Consider the following 17,693-nt stretch of genomic DNA (forward strand, 5'->3'; position numbering starts at 1 on the left):
GGTTCTGAAACATTTCCCCTCATGTCACTCTGTCACATGAGCAGGGACATATTTTTAATTAATAAGATAAAAGCAAAATACTGCAGAGCAGTACTTCTTCAAGGTATTCCTGGAAGAGCAGTGGCAGTGAATTAAATAAGATAAAAGCAAAATACTGCAAAATAGTTTTTCAAAAAAGCAAAACTCTGTTTGTCGCTCCAGAGACGCTGTTGGAACTGCTAAAGTTTTCCAGCATTTTCTGTTTTTGTTTCATGCTTTTAATTCAAGTGTAAACCAGGCGATCTTAGTGATGGCAAAGGTTTGAGGTCAGGAGCTTATCCCAAGATCAAATGTAACACCGAGTTTACGAAGAGACTGGTTTAATCTCAGACTGTTCCCAGGGAGAACGATGGAGTTGATATCTGGGAAATGGAGATTGGAGCAGGGACTGAAAACAGTGTCTTCAGTCTTCTCAGTGTTTAACTGGAGTTAATTAGTCATCAGGAAGAGAAGCAGGAACCAGAATGGACCACGAGACTGATCCCAGGTTTAACTTAGTTAGAGAGGGAGAGAAGGAAGGAAGGAAACCCTGGGAGGTTTGGAGAAACCACCTTCACGATCACTCATTAAATCTCCACACAGTAAGTTTTGGACACAAGGTTAATGTCTGCTATTCTGTATGGTCTGTCAGGGGGTTTCAGATTAATGTTTTGTCACGAGTACTGACTGAAGTGAATGATCAGACATATTATTATCTCCAGTTGTACAAATTTGTTAAAAAAAGATACAAAAAAAACTGTCCAAAGCTGTATTTGGATTTCAGCACAGGGAGGAGGGAGAGTGTGTGGGACGGGGATTTGTAGATTTCGGGGCACAAGAGAGGAAAAAATGTTCCACAGGAACTAGAATTGTCTGTTCTGAATTTTTATCCTGTACTGACAGTGATGACTTTTGTAAACTCCTTTCACAGAGAATTAAAGGGGAGGATTTGCAGACGGGAAACTCAAACCAAACATCACATCAAGATCTGACAGAGTCACTCGATTCATCAGGACCTGAATATCATCGGCCTTTGAATGTGCAAAGAGAAATTTTTGTCTGTTCTGTCTGTGGCAAAATATTTCAAACATCAGTGTGACTGGAAAGCACCGAGACACACACACACACCAGAGTGAGAGTGTTCCAGTGAACTGACTGTGGAAAGAGCTTTAACCAGTTACACAGCCTGAAATAACATTTCACCATTCACAGCGGGGAGAAACTGTACACGTGTTCTCTGTGTGGACGAGGCTTCAACTGATCATCCAACCTGGAGAGACACATGGATACCCACACCATGGAGAAACTGTGGAAATGTAAGGAGTGTGAGAAAGGATTCGATTACCCATCCCAGCTGGAAAAGCATCAGCGCAGTAACACTGGGGAGAGGCCGTTCACCTGCCCTAAATATGGTAAGGGATTCACTCACTTATCCCAACTACTGACACACCTGCGAGTTCACACTGGGGAGAGATCATTTACCTGCTCTGACTGTGGGAAGGGTTTGAGGTCTTCATCAAACCTCATTGTACACCAGCGACTTCACACTGGAGAGAGGCCATTCATCTGCTCCAAATGTGGGAAGGGATTCATTCAGTCATCTCACCTACTGACACACCAGCGAGTTCACACTGAGGAGAGACCGTTCAGTTGTACTTCCTGTGGAAAGAGATTCAGGTCTTCATTCAACCTCAATGTACACCAGCGACTTTACACTGAGGAGAGGCCATTCATCGGCTCCAATTGTGGGAAGGGATTCACTCGAGCAGTTGATCTACTGAGACACCAGCGAGTTCACACGAGAGAGGCCGTTCACCTGCTCCGAGTGTGGGAAAGGATTCACTGGGTCCTCTGACCTGCTAAACCACCAGCGAATTCACACAGAGGAGAGGCCGTTCAGCTGTACTTCCTGTGGAAAGAGATTCAGGTCTTCATCCAACCTCATTGTACACCAGCGGGTTCACACTGGAGAAAGACCATTCATCTACTCCAAATGTGGGAAGGGATTCACTCAGTTGGCTCACCTGGTGACACACCAGCGAGTTCACACTGGGGAGAGACCATTCCCCTGCTCTGACTGTGGGAAGGGATTCATTCAGTCACCACAGTTGCATAGACACCAGCGAGTTCACAAGTGACTGCAGGGGTTGGATTCTACTGTTATTGCTGCTGTTAATCACATCCAAGCAGTTGGGGTTTGTTTCTGCTGATGTTAATAATCCCTGTTACTGAGTTGGAGTTTAATATTCTGGATCTATATATGATTGTGTTCTCGGGGCTGCAGTGTCCCTTTAAGAACCGCTGTCTCTGATCTTTCCCCATAATTCAGGAACTCATCACAAATTAGTTTACAACAAGATTCTGAACTTTTGATTCAGGATTGTTTAGTAAGTGTTGTCCAATGGTGGAATCGCATCTAATATCATTTAAGGGGAAGCTGGACAAGCACAAGAGGGAGAAGGGAATAGATGGTTAAGATGGTCGATTTAGGTCAGGATAAATGGGAGGAGGTTCTTGTGGAACATAAACACCAGCATGGACTGGCTGGGCCGAATGGCCAGTTTCTGTGTCATGTATCCTATGTAATTACACTCAGAGTCTGGTTCTAACTTTTAAACTATACCACCTATTCCTAGACTGCCTAACCAGCAGAAATAATTTCTTTTTACCCTCTGTTCCCCTTAATGTGCTCAATTCTGCTTTTACTGTCACTGTTAATATCATCCATGTTCAGTTGGGGTTTATTTCTACTGATGTTAATAATCCCTATAACTGGGCTGGAGTTTAATATCTTGATGTTAAATAAATCAGCGTTGTTTCAAACACGCAGTATGTTAAGTCCTTGATTTCTCCAGGATAAGAGGAGACTGACTGGTGTCCTGTTACTAACTGCCTCATTTTTGGATCTTTTCCCCTTTCTTACTCGAGATTCTTTCAGTTCTCATACCTTTGCTTACTCTCACGGACAGGTCCCAGCTCCCTGTTCCTCCCAGAGATCCTCTGTTCACCTTGCAATTCAGGGAAGGCATCGCTATCAAAAACAGAAAATGCTGGAAATAAAAATCCATACTTTTCCAATTGCCAATTAATTTTCTCCTGGATTATTGGCTCCAGCCTTTCCCCACCACTAATGTGAAGCTGATTGTCCTGGTATTGCTATGTTTTTGAACAGAGGTGTAACATTTACAATCTGTCAGTCCTTTGAAATCACTACTATATAAGGAGGGTTGGAAGATTGTGACCAGAGCCTCCACAAGTTCCATGTGAAGGATGCTGTCTCTGACAGTGCAGCAGTCCCTCAGTGTCACCCTGGAGTGTCAGCCTAGATAATGTGCTCAGGTTTATTAATATTTCCTCTTGTTATTGATGTGGGTCATTAAGAAACAATGGACACTTATGATGTCATCCAGTCCCAGTGCAATGATGTCATCCAGTCCCAGTGCGATGATGTCATCCAGTCCCAGTGCGATGATGTCATGAAGACTATTCAATACCAGCGGAGCCTTAGTGGTGAAAACAGTTTTGTTCGAGATGGCAGCAAGTCCATTACTGATAGATCAGCAAATGGAACTAATGGGAAGGAAAGTGAGGCAGCTCATGAACATCAGGAATAGTGTTGTGAACTGTGAAGATGAGAAATATGTACAGTATATTTCCCATCTCCCGACACTCTGCCCCATCTCCCGACACTCTGCCCCTGTCTCCCGACACTCTGCCCCCATCTCCCGACACTCTGCCCCCATCTCCCGACACTCTGCCCCATCTCCCGACACTCTGCCCCCATCTCCCGAGCAGCCTGTCTCTACCTCTGCTGAACCCACACAGGATGCACCTTGTTGAAGCCAGAGGAAAGGACTGGGTGAGAAATTGTAATTCACCAAGGGTGTGCACATGGGGGTTTAACAAAATATTAAGTTTCCTGTTTATAACAATGAAACATAAAATGCATTGATTGGAAGCACTTCCAGCTCTTGTCCATTCTGACATCCCGTGGGCCAGCTCACCCTCTCACTGGGTTCATGCTGAATGTCAATCCAGGCTGGGAGCCATTGGGTGGATGTGCAATGGGTGGATGAGTGGCTGAAGGATTGTTCAGTTCACAGGGAGGGGGATGGGGGACGGGGGTTGGTGCTGGTGGTGGGAAGTGTTCAATCTGAAAGAGTCCCACCTGAAACAGTGACCATTCATTTCTCACTTTCCAATTATGTTTGACCTGCTGTGTTTTTCTCTGAAACCCGGGATGGTCAAACTATGAGCCAAAGTTCAGATTTGGGCCTTGAGCCTGGGCTATGGGGCCCACATACATGGAGCACCATTACCGGATGTCCTTCATCCCCGATTTTAATCACTCCACCATTGGTGGCCGGGCCTTCAGCTGCCTGGACCCTAAGCTGTGGAATTTCCTCCCTAAACCTCTCCACCTTTCTCATTCACTTCCCTCCTTACAGACACTCCTTATAAACTACCTCTTTAAACAAGCTTTTGGTTATCTGACTTAATATATCCTTATGCCCCTATGAAACTCCTTGGGACAATTTATTATGTTAGAATCGCGATATAAATTTAAGTTATTGTAGTTGTTTTTGTAGTTCAGTGAGATCTGTTCACTTACTGAGTAAATGAGCCTGTATAAATATAACTCGGATAGACACAGCTTGTGTCATAGTTCAGTACGATCTGATCACTTACTGAGTGAGTGAGTCTGTATCAGTGTAACTCAGATAGACACAGCTTGTGTCATACTTCAGTGAGATCTGATCACTTACTGAGTGAGTGAGTCTGTTTCAATGTAACTCAGATAGACACAGCTTGTGTCATAGTTCAGTGAGATCTGATCACTCACTGAGTGAGTGAGTCTGTATCAATGTAACTCAGATAGACACAGCTTGTGTCACAGTTCAGTGAGATCTGATCACTCACTGAATGAGTGAGTCTGTATCAATGTAACTCAGATAGACACATCTTGTGACATAGTTCAGTGAGATCTGATCACTTACTGAGTGAATGAGTCTATTTAATGTAATTCAGGCACAGCTTGTGTCACAGTTGGGAAAAGGAGATTCTTTCCAAACATTCAAAATTACCACAAAGCCATTAAAGAACATCTGTTGTGAGCTGAATTATTTGGTAGAATTAGAGTGAAGGAGTGGGATTGACCCACAGCCTGAGCCACCACTTTAAGGACAGGAAGAGGGGGAATCCGGAGAGGAGAAAAGAATTAGTAGGAGACCAGGCACTGAATCTTTAACAATGAGCAGAGAGGGGGAGGAGTGTGTGGGACAGGGATTTATAGATTTGGGGGAATGAAAGGAGAAAGAATGTCCCTTGGAACTAGAATTGTCTGTTCTGAATTTCTATCCTGTACTGACAGCAATGGCTTTTGTCAACTCTGTTTACAGGGTATTAGAGGGAAAGGATTTTCAAATGAAAAACTCAAAGCAAAAATCTCAAGATCTTATAGAATCACTGAATTCATACATGATCAGCCTCTGATTATGGAAGGAGAAATGTTTGTCTGTTCTGTCTGTGGGGAAAAAAAATCATCAGTGTGACTGGAAAATCACCGGGACACACACACCCGAGTCTGAATCACATCTCGGGGTCAAACCTGACATCACGTGTGCAAAAAGTCTGGTTTACATTCAGACAGTTGCCAGGGAGAGAAATGGAGTTGGTAGCTCGGGAATGAAAACAATGGTTTCAGTCTTCCCAATATTCAATTGGAGGACATTTTTGCACATCCACCACTGGATATTAGACAAACAGTCTGATAATTTAACAAAAGTGGAAAGAGGTGGTGGTGAGGTAGAGCTGGGCACTGTCAGTGTACATGTGATAACTGACACTGTGTTTTCAGATGATGTCATTGTGGGGAGAATGTTGATGAGAAATAAGAGGAGGCCAAGGCTGGATCCTTTGGGGCACCAGAGGTAACTGTGGGAGTGGGAAGGGAAGTCATTACAAGTGATTCTCTGGCTATGATTAGATAGAGAAGAATGGAACCAGGAGAGAGCAGCCTCAACCAGCTGGACGACAGTGGAGAGGTGTTGGAGCAGAATGGTGTGGTCAACCTTGTCAAAGGCTGCAGACACATCAAGAAGGACAAGAAGGGATAGTTTACCTTTGTCACAGTCCCATAGGATGTCATTGGTGCTTTGATCAGAGCTGTTTCAGTACAGTGGCAGGGCAGAACCCTGATTGGAGGGATTCAAACAGAGAGCTCTGGGAAAGATGGGCATGGATTTGAGAAGTGACAACATTTTCAAGGACTTTGGAAAGGAAAGAGAGGTTGGAAATGGTGTAGTCGTTTTCAACGATGGTGGGGTCAAGGATTTGTTTATTGAGGAAGGGAATGATGATTAGAAGGAGAGGGGGGCAATAGCTGAAGAGAGAGAACTGTTAACAATATCAGTAAACATGGGGAAGTTGGGAGATCAGCAGTTTATTGGGAATAGGGTCGATAGCAGGAGGTGGGTCTCATGGACAAGATGAGCACTGAGAGGCCATGTGGGGAGATGGGAGAGAAACTAAAGAAAGATGTGACTTCAGGCTTGAACAAGGGGAACTTTGGAGACAGTTTGTCCCGGTGGGCTAGTGGAAGGGAGGGAAGCAGCAGAGGCAGCTGATCGGATTGTCTCAATCTTAGGGACAAAGAAGCTCCATGAGCTCCTCACACTTGTTCTTGGAGGTGAGGATGGAGGTGACAGGGGAAAGGGGAGCATTTCAAAATAAACTAACTTGTCTTCAAGATATTAAAACAGGGCTTCCCAAATTGTGGCTCGTGATCCCCAGTGGTGAGATTTTGGGCTCGCGAGCTCTGAGGAATCCATGGCTGCCAGGGAGCTTGGACTGTCCCCTGACAGCTACGAGGGCCCCTTAAATCCTCACCTTTCCCTATTGGTGGACCAGCTCTAATGGCTGCTATCTGAGGCTTGATTGCTGCATAAAACGCCCGTGAAAAGGTAGGTGTTTGTTTTCTATTCATCAACTCCCCCAATTCATTCGTCATTACCAAACTAAGACAAACACATATCCTGGGGATTAAGATAGATGCAAAAAAGCTTTCTACCTCTTCTGTCATTTCAGCAGACGAAAGGAGGATCAGTCTGAATTTGAGGGATGTCCATTCACCGTTTTGAAAAGTATATTTTTAGGATTACTAAAAGTTTTATGAGCCATTAAATATTTGTAGAGGAGAAAGCACCTTTCTGACTGTATATCACGCTAATAGCTTCTGTTGTATATAACTAAAACCCTATTGTAGTGATTATGATAAAAGCTGTATCTGTGTGTAATTGAAAGTCATTTATATGAAATATCCTGCACACGCAGAATTGGAATTTCAAGATTTTACTTAGTGAAGAATTATAGAGTTAAGAGAATTATTGAGTTAATTATACATGAGTCCAATTTACAATGTAGACTTTACAATATGCTAATTTTTCGTTGAGCAATTGCAAACATTTAGCTGCTTGAAGTACTTTCTGCAGAATAACAATTGTCCAAACTTTGCCTGAAGCCTCTTTCCCGCTCAACATCTCCTGTAATCCCCAGATTTTCACTCTAGGGTCACACCAAGTCTGAGACATTAAAATGGGGTCTCACTGGGAAAGGTTTGGGAAGCGCTGGATTAATAGACTCAGCACTTTGTGTTTAACACAAAGCTGTTTTATTTGAATTTTATCTGGAGTTTATAACCATCAGCAGAACCAGATCTCAATGAACCTGGTTCAGCCCTGGATGTGATTAACAGCAAAATCCAAACACTGTCATGACTCATGAACTCGCTGGTGTCTCAGCAGGTGGGATGAGGTTGTGAATCCCTTCCCACACTCAGAGCAGATGAATGGTCTCTCCCCAGTGTGAACTCGCTGGTGCATCAGCAGGTTGGATGCTTGAGTGAATTTCTTCCGAATCTCTGCCCACACTGGGAGCAGGTGAATGGTCTCTCCCCTGTGTGATCTCGCTGGTGTGTTTGCAGGCTGGATGCATGAGTGAATCCCTTCCCACACATGGCACAGGTGAATGGTCTCTCTCCAGTGTGAGTGCGCTGATGAGTTTCCAGCTGAGATGGGTAGTTAAATTCCTTCCTACAATCCCCACATTTCCACACCTTCTCCCCAGTGTGAACGGTGCTTTTTCCTTCCATGTTCGAAATCCGATGACCTTCAGCTTACGACAGACTGGGAAATTCTGTCAGATCCTGATGTGATGCTTAGTTTCAGTTTCCCGACTGCAAATCCTCCCCTTCTAATACCCTGTGAAATTGATTTAAAACAGAAAAAAGGGAGTGAGAGAGAACCCACAAAAACACAATTGAGCTGAATGAATCTGGGAATTTGTGGGGCCGGCACAAGGAAAAAGTGACCATGAAAACTGCAGGATTGTCATAAAAACCCAACTGATTCACTAATGTCCTTCAGGGAAGGGAACCTGCCACCCGGTCTGGGCCCACACAAGACTCTGGCCTCGATTGGAGGATAGAGAGAGAGAGAAAGGTGGGAGTGGGTGAGAGCGAAATGAGAGAGAGAGAGAAAGGCAGGGGGTGAAGGAGAGGGATAAAAACAAAGTGCTGGAAAATCTCTGCAGATCTTGCAGCATCTGTGGAGAGAGAAACAGAGTTAAAGTTTCGAGATTGTATTACACTTCTTTGGAATTGGTGAAGCAGAGGGGATTTATATTTCTACAACTCAACCAGAACTTGGACAGAACCTCCCAAACTCTCAACATACACCACCCAGAAGGACCAGGGTAGCAGGTGTGTGTGAACATCATCACCTCGAAGTTCCCCTCCAAGTCACACACTCTCCTGACTTGTCTGACACCCGGTACTGGATGTACAAAAATTTCCTCCATTTAAATATTGAGAAGACTGAAGCCATTGTCTTCAGTCCCCACTGCAAACTCCACTCCCTGATCACCGACTCCATCTCACTCCCTGGCAACTGTCTGAGGCTGAACCATACTGTTCACAACCATGGTGAAATATTTCACCCCAAGATGAGCTTCCAACCACATATCCACATCATCACCAAGACCATAAAAACAAAAAACTACTGCAGATGCTGGAAATCCAAAACAAAAACAGAATTACCTGGAAAAATTCAGCAGGTCTGGCAGCATTGGCGGAGAAGAAAAGAGTTGACGTTTTGAGTCCTCACGACCCTTCAACAGAGCCAGTTCTGTTGAAGGGTCGTGAGGACTCGAACGTCAACTCTTTACTTCTCCGCCGATGCTGCCAGACCTGCTGAGTTTTTCCAGGTAATTCTGTTTTTGTTCTTCATCACCAAGACCGCCTATTTCTACCTCAGTAACATCACTCGACTCCGCCCCAGTCTCAGCAGCGGTTCAAGAAGGTCAAACATCATCTTCCCCACAGGCAACTGGGTTTTGGCAAAATATGTTCCTATCTGTGGAGAGGAAAACAGTAAACATTTCAGGGTGTGCAGAACGAATTAAAAGGACTAAAAATGTTGCAGAATTTGATGGTCAACATAAGCTCAGAGGTGGAAGAGAAATGGACTATTGCGCAGGAAAAACAATTCCTGACTACGAAAGGTACTGTGGGAAGATAAAGCTGGGAAGACAGCAGCACATGGTCAGGGGATGGGCAGCGGAGGTAACCTCATTGAGACACAGTCAGCAAAAGTAACAATTAAATACTAAACGTACCTAAAATACACCCAGTATTAGAGGCAGAGGAATTGGACAATAGCAGCGGACAGAGCTGAAAGAGAGCAATGGATTGTGTTATAAATTCAATTCATCCTGGGTCCCTGGGAGCTAAATTAGCAACCTGTGGAGATTATAACATTTAAGGTACAGGATGTTCCAATGCTTGTTACATTGGTTCCTGTCTAGTAACAAGGGTGGGATCCTCTGGGAGTATTTTGATAGGTCACGAGATCAGTTCTCGGGTCAGTGAACAGCTCTTCTTGAGGCAGTTATTTCCGGGAGTTGCCAGGCAATAGGTGCCACAGGAACAGGTAGAGGTCCCAGTTAAGCTGAGTTAAAAATTTAGAGAAATGGCTGCAGGGAGCAGACTTTAACTAAAGAGGGCTGTTGAAGCAAAGGTACCCCTTTGGAGCAATGGTGTTCTGCTTGGCATGGCCATAAATCTCAGCTAGTGCAAGCTAGTGTTTGATTGTACTTGGGAATCCAGGGAGATGGAATCTTGGAAAGCGAGACTGAAACTCTGCGAGGTGGGCCATTGTTAAAGCCGTCTGAGTGGGAGTGACTTTTGGAGAGAATTCCAGGTGAGATCTTCGAAGCTGGAGATCGGAAACCCTCTTGAGAAAGACTAAGTTTCAGTGAGATTGGTTGACTCACAGTGGGACTAATGTCTGGGTGATTGTTGTGAAATCCATGGAATCTCTTTTGGTTGCATCTGTCATTTACTCTGTAATGTGGTGTGTCTCATCACAGTTCATCTGTTAATTCACATGTACCTCATACTTACCTTGAATGTTCGAGTATCAGGTACATATTGTAAATTGTTTTATCTTTCTGAACTTGTACGGTAAATTTTGTTTTATTGTTGTTCAAAACCCATGGAAACTTGTGGCCTTATTCCAAAAGTAGGTGTCTTAAATCTCAACCTTCATCTACTTTAAACAAAATGCTATTGATCCCTCACCCGATCGCATCTGTGTCTGGCTAAGACTCATAACAATATACATGGGATTCAGATCCACAGGAAAGAAGCCACACCAGCCGTTAACAGGATCCACACCAATTGGTGAAGTCAAAACTAAGACACAGGGCCTTTTCTTGCTGAGATAGTTTGTTGACTTGCCTCACTGTCAACACTGCTCACCCACACCCAGTGTCCCAGCTATCCCCTACTTCATTGTGTTCAAATACCCATCACCTGTTTACCTTAACAATCTCATTGACATTAACAAACCTTAACAATGTAACTGAGAAGGCATTCACACCAACCTCAGAGCCATGGAACTTTGCATAGATAACAGAGCATAGGCAACAGAGCATAAAACCAAAATCTTTAAATTGTAGATGAATAGTCAAAAATACTCACCTGTGAAACAATTTCAAGGTTCAACTTTAAACTCTCCTGCTGGAGCCTGCAGCTGGAAAGATATCAGAAGCACTGGAGTCAGAGAAAAATCTCCCAGTTGAGGAAATACCCAGGGAGCGGGGTGATGTCACCGTGTAATTGTCGATGTGTGATGATGTCACAGTGTAATTGTCGATGTGTGATGTCACACACACAGACACAGAACATCTGGGTCTGTGCAAACCAGTGATCACCACACATTATGAAGGATGTGAGGGTCCTTGAGAGGGGACAGAGGAGATTTACCAGAATGGGTCGAGGGAAGTGGGATATGAGCTAGAAGGTTTTGTTCTACTTCAAGCAAAGGAGATTGAGGGAATTTAATAAAGGTGTACAAGATTATGATAGGTTTAGATAAGGTAGATCACACAGAATCACACAGTGCAGAAGAGGCCCTTTGGCCCATCGAGTCTGCACCAACACGTGAGAAACACCTGATCTACCTACCTAATCCCATTTACCAGCACTTGGCCCATAGCCTTGAATGTTATGACGTGTCAAGTGCTCATCCAAGTACTTTTCAAGAGGATGTGAGGCAGCCTGCCTCCACCACCCTCTCAGGCAATGCATTCCAGACCGTCACAACCCTCTGGGTAAAAAAGTTTTTCCTCACATCCTCCCAAACCTCCTGCCCCTCACCTTGAACTTGTGTCCCCTCGTGACTGACCCTTCAACTAAGGGGAACGGCTGCTCCCTATCCACCTGTCGATGCCCCTCATAATCTTGTACACCTCAATCAGGTCGCCCCTCAGTCTTCTCTGCTCCAACGAAAACAACCCAAGTCTATCTGACCTCTCTTCATAACTTAAATGTTTCATCCCAGGCAACATCCTGGTGAATCTCCTCTGCACACCATCCAGTGCAATCACATCCTACCTACAATGTGGTGACCAGAAATGCACACAGTACTCCAGCTGTGGCCTCACCAAGGTTCTATACAACTCCAACATGACCTCCCAACTTTTTTATTCTATGCCTCGATTGATGAAGGCAAGTGTCCCATATGCCTTTTTCACCACCCCACTAAGATGTCCCTCCGCCTTCAGAGATCTATGGACACATACGCCAAGGTCCCTTTGTTCCTCAGAACTTCTTGCTGTCATGCCATTCATTGAATACTTCCTTGTCAAATTACTCCTTAAAAAGTGTATTGCCTCACACTTTTCAGGGTTAAATTCCATCTGCCACTTATCTTCCTGTAGCCCAAGACACTCTACCTCAGTTAACCACCCGGCCAATCTTTGTGTCATCCGCAAATTTACTAATCTTAATCCCCACATGTCGTTTATATAAATGACGAATAATAGGGGACCAAGCACACGTCCCTGTGGTACGCCACTGGCTTCCAGCCACTAAAGCAGCCTTCTGTCATCACCCTCTGTCTCCTACAACTAAGCCAATTTTGAATCCAACTTAGCAGATTACCCTGTCTCCCATGTGCATTTGCCTTCTTTATAAGTCTCCCATGTGGGACCTTGTCAAAGGCTTTTTTGAAATCCATATAAACTACATCAACCTCACTATCCTCGTCTACACACCTGGTCACCTCCTCAAAAAATTCAAACAAATTTGTTAGGCATGACCTCCCTCTGACAAAGCTATGCTGACTTTCCCTGATCAAACCTTGCCTCTCCAAGTGGAGATAGATTCTCTCCTCCAGAATTTTCTCCAATATTTTCCCTGCCACTGACGTGTGACTCACTGGACTGTAGTTCCCTGGCTTATCTCTACAACCCTTCTTAAATAGCGGAACCATATTAACTGTTCTCCAGTCCTCTGGCACCTCCCCCAGAGGGGAATTAAAATTTTGGGTCAGAGCCTCTGTGATCTCCTCCCTTGGCTCCCTCAGCAGTCTGGGATACAAATCATCCGGACCTAGAGATTTGTCTACTTTTGAGCCTGCCAACACCTCCAATACCTTGTCACTCCCTATATCAATTTGCTCAAGAACCTCACAGTCTCTCTCCCTGAGTTCCATACCTTCATCCTCATTCTCCTGGGTGAAAACAGATGTGAAGTATTCGTTCAACACTCTAGCAATGTCCTCTGGCTCCACCCATAGATTGCCCTCTTGGTCCCTAATGATAACGATAGTTAACGAAAAGCTGTTCCAATTAACTGATTGTAAAATGATTATGGGACACAGATTAAAGATTTTGGGCAAGATCTGTAGGAGGAGTGAGGAAGAAATTTTACATAGTGAGTGGTAATGACCTGAAAGTCAATGATTGCACTCAGAGGCCGATAATATCCAGGTCCTGAATTTCTATCCTGGACTGACAGTGACATGTTTGGGAAATGGTATATACAGAGCATTATAAAAGGATGATCCAGGTCCTGATGAATCGAGTGACTCTATCATATCTAAATGTGATGTTGGTCTTGACATTCCAGTCTGTAAATCCTCCCCTTCTGGCCCCCTGTAAAAGGAGTTTCCAAAATCCATCCCTGTCAGTCCTAGATAGAAATACACATTCTCTCCTCCTGCTATTTGGACCAGGATGACTGCGCATGCGCCCTGCTGCACATTGCCCCCTATAAAGATGGCGGCCGTTACCCCGGGCCTGGCGAAGGGAGAAATCCAGACTTTTTCGGTCCGTTCTCTGCAAATACAAAACCCGTACCTTGTTATTTGGGCGCTCCGGCCTGCACTGTGTCTTTATGAAGCCTCCCTGCCCACTCCGCTGGCTCCATTCCTCCTCACACACCCACTAACTCTGTTAGTTTGCTCCACTCGTCATTCCCTCACCCGTTCTGAGCTGCTTCAGTCCAGTACTGCGCATGCTCATGAAACATACCGCAATGCGCATGCCCCAGCATACACCGTAATACGCATGTGCAGAGAGCTCCTGTTGTGAGGATAGGACACATTCTGCTCCCCTTTGAATGCTGGGTAGCCCCCCTGCCATTGAAAGTCCTTATTTCTGAATAGGAAATTATTATTTGTGATCCAGTGACGATTGAAGCCACAGGACCAAGATATAACAATGTTTTTTGATATCAATTGACTTAATAAAGTGCACTGGTCTTCCGCCATAGTTCTGTGCCAGGTGTAATTAACAGCAGAACAAATCCCTCGTTAAATGTGAACTCACTGGAATCTCAGGAGGCCATGTGAACAAGTGATTTTTCATTCCATACACAGAACATTTAAATTCTGTCATCAGTAAGAATGTAACCACTCAGCTGGTGAACGATCATTTCACGGTGTGATTTTACCCATAAGTTTCCAGCTCACACGGGGATCTCAAACCCATCGGATAATGAGTTCCACATTCTCAAAAATCTACAGTTATCAAATAGCGGGTGCTGTGAATCTGAAATTAAAATGGAAAATGCTGAAATTTTTAGCAGATCTGGTAGTACCGGTACAGTGAGGAATATAGCATCAGTGAACAGTCCTGAAAACGTAATTCTTCTCAATGCAGATGCTCCTAGATGTGCTGAGTGTTTCTGGCACATTCTGCATTATCTCTCGTGAATGAAAATTGATCATGATTTACACATTAGATTTATTAGTGACTAACTTATATTTATTTCCATCCATTCACTAGTGGAAACATCTTCCACGTGTCCATCCTGTCAAACCCTTTCACTATCCTAAAGTTCTCGGTCAGGTCATCTCTCACTCTTTTCTCCAAACAAAATCTTTGCAAACTGTTGAATCTTTGTTGATTGATATAACTTTCCAATTCTGGCATCATTCCAGTAAATCTGTTTTGCACCTTCCCCAGTGCTTCTCGATCCAATTCAACATACGGAGACAGGGCTAATCTGAGCATCAACATCACTATTGCCCCAAATTCCTGTATGTTGGAAGGATCGGTATGGCAGTGGGAGCGAGGACTGTGGTCTCGAGATGACTGTTATTCATCATCCTCTATTTGAGAGATTATCGCACTAGAATATTTGGACACTAAGGGAATCAATGGATATGGGAATGGGGCGGGAAAGTGGAGTTGAGCTGAAAGATCATTTAATGGTGGAACAGGCTCAAAGAGCCATACGGTCTACCCCAACTCCTATTTCTTGTTTTCTTATGAACATCGCTGTGAATCATTTCCATACAAACACAGCAGATGCAGGGCCCGCTCTTCACCTCTTCCCTTCCCACATTCCAGGTCCCCAAACACACTTTCCAGGTGACACAATGAAAAAGGTCAGCGACCTAAAACATTCCGTCCGCTTGGTCAACATGAAACTAAACTCATGATTAATTCCTCCTCAATAACAGGGAGTAGATCAATAGCACTACTACTGATCGAGCTGGTCGATTCCTAAAAGAAATAGCTGCTAGACTGGGTCTGTGACAAGTCGTGAGAGACTTTTCAAGAGGGAAATATATACTTGACCTCATCCTCATCACTCCGTCTGCTGCAGACGCACCTTTCCATGATAGCATCAGTAGGAGTCACCTCCTACGAAGTCGTTGTGGAGACGAAGTCCCATCTTCACATTGAGGACGCCCTCCATCATATGGTGCGGCATTACCATCGTGCTAAATAACATAGGTTTCGAACAGATCTAGAAACTCAAGGCTGGGCATCCTTGGGGCGCTGTGGACCAACGGCAGCAGCAGAATTGCACTCAACTGTAATCTGTAACCTTATGGCCTGGCAAACCCCCCCAACTCTACCAGTACCATTAAGCCAGGGGATCAACCCTGGTTCAATTAAGAGTGCAGGAGGGCATGCCCGGAGCAGCATCTGGCATACACAAAAATGAGATGCCAACCTGGTGAAGCTGCAACATAGGACTACTTGCAGACCAAACAGTGTAAATGATATGTGACAGACAGATCTAAGCGATTCCACAACCAATGGATCAGATCTAAGCTCTGCAGTCCTGCCACACTCAGTCGTGAATGGCGGTGGACAATTTAACAACTCACTAGAGGAGGAGGCTCTACAAATATCCCCATTAGTACTGAAAACCTGGACTCCAGAACTCGCTGCACCCATAGCCAAGCTGTTCCAGTACAGCCATAACACTCGCATGTCCCCAGCAATGTGGAAAATGGCCTGGGTGTGTCCTGTACACAAGGCATGATAAACCCAATCGGACCAATTACTGCTCTATCATTCTACTCTCGATCATCAACAATGTAATGAAAGGCGTCATCAACAGTGCAATCAAGTTGAACTTGCTTAGCAATAATCAGGTCACTGGTGCTCAATTTGGGTTTTGCCAGGATCACTCAGCTCCTGACCTCATTACAGCCTTCATTCAAACATGGACAAAACAGTTGAACTCCGGACGTAAGGTCAGCGTAACTGCCCTTGACATCAAGGCAGCACGTGACCGATTGTGGCATCAAAGAGCCCTAGCAAAACGGGAGTCAATGGAAATGAGGGGGGAAACTCTCCACTGGTTTGAGTCCTGGGTTGTGGTTGTTGGAGGTCAATCATCTCAACTCAGGACATCGTTGCAGGAGTTCCTCAGGATAGTGTCCTCGGCCCAACCATCTTTAGCTGCTTCATCAATGGCCTTCCTTCCATCATAAGGTCAGAAGTGGGGATGTTCTCTGATGATTGCACAATGTTCAGCACCATTCGTGACTCCTCAGGTCCTGAAATAATCCATGTCCAAATGTTCCAAGACCTGGAAAAACTTGGCGGATGGAATATAATTAGGGAATATGTGAGAGTATGCTATTTGACGGGAAGGATAGAGGAGCTGAATATTATTTAAGTGGAGAAAGACTGCAGAAGGCTGCAGCACAGAAGGATTTGGGAGTCCTTGTGCATGAATCCCAAAAAGCTAACATAAACGTTCAGCAGGTAATAGGGAAGGGAAATAGAATGTTGGTCTTAATTTCAAAGGGAATGGAGTATAAAAAAAGGGAAGTCTTGCCAAAACTATACAAGGCAGCAGTTAGACCGCCCCGAGAATACTGTGAACAATTTTGGTCCCCTTATCTAAGGAAAGATATTCTGGCACTGGAGGCAGCCCGGAGAAGATTCATTCTGTTGATCCCAGGTATGGAGGGATTTTCTTTTGAGGAGAGGTTGAGTAGGTTGGGCCTGTACTCATTGGAGTTTAGAAGAATGAGGGGTGACCTTATTGAAACATATAAGATTCTTCGAGGGCTTGACAGTGTAGATGCTGAGAGGTTGTTTCTCTTTGTGAGAGAGTCCAGGACTAGAGGGCATAATCTCAGAGTTAGGGGGTGCCCATTTAAAAAATAGATGAGGCAGAATTTCTTCTCTCAGAGGGTAGTGAATCTGTGGAATTCTTTACCACAGAGGGCTGTAGAGGCTGGGTCATTAAGTATATTCAAGGCTGAGATAGACAGATTTTTAATCAGTAAGGAAACCAAGGTTATGGGGACAAGGCAGGTAAGTGGAGTTGAGGATTATCAGATGAATGGCAGAGCAGACTCGATGGGCCAAATGGCCAGCTTCTGCTCCTAAATCTTATGGTCTTATGGACAATACCCAGGCTTGGTCTGGCAAGTGGTAAGTAACATTCATGCCACATAAGTGCCAGGCTATGACCATCTCCAACAAGAGAGAAGCTAAGCAACTCCCCTTGACATTCAAATGCATTACTACCATTTAATCTCCCATTATCAACATCCTGGGGTTACCATTTACCA

General features: G+C 44.5%; 1 long non-coding RNA gene and 1 pseudogene across 2 annotated transcripts; one reads left to right on the plus strand and one right to left on the minus strand.

The window, feature by feature from the left end:
• Nucleotides 1-1,168: 1,168 nt before the first annotated feature.
• The window catches only part of LOC144673307 (uncharacterized), a 173,580-nt pseudogene continuing 157,055 nt past the window's right edge, over nt 1,169-17,693 (plus strand).
• On the minus strand, nt 7,355-13,874 carry LOC144673300 (uncharacterized). Of its 2 annotated transcripts, XR_013574283.1 has the most exons (3): nt 13,720-13,874; nt 11,057-11,108; nt 7,361-8,276 (listed from the first exon to the last, which is right to left on the minus strand). It is a non-coding gene; the product is annotated as an uncharacterized LOC144673300 (long non-coding RNA). The 2 variants fall into 2 exon arrangements; XR_013574284.1 differs by lacking the exon at nt 11,057-11,108 and having other exon boundaries at nt 7,355-8,276.

Source organism: Cetorhinus maximus, unplaced genomic scaffold, assembly GCF_964194155.1.
Source record: "Cetorhinus maximus unplaced genomic scaffold, sCetMax3.hap1.1 HAP1_SCAFFOLD_330, whole genome shotgun sequence".
NCBI lineage: Eukaryota > Metazoa > Chordata > Chondrichthyes > Lamniformes > Cetorhinidae > Cetorhinus > Cetorhinus maximus.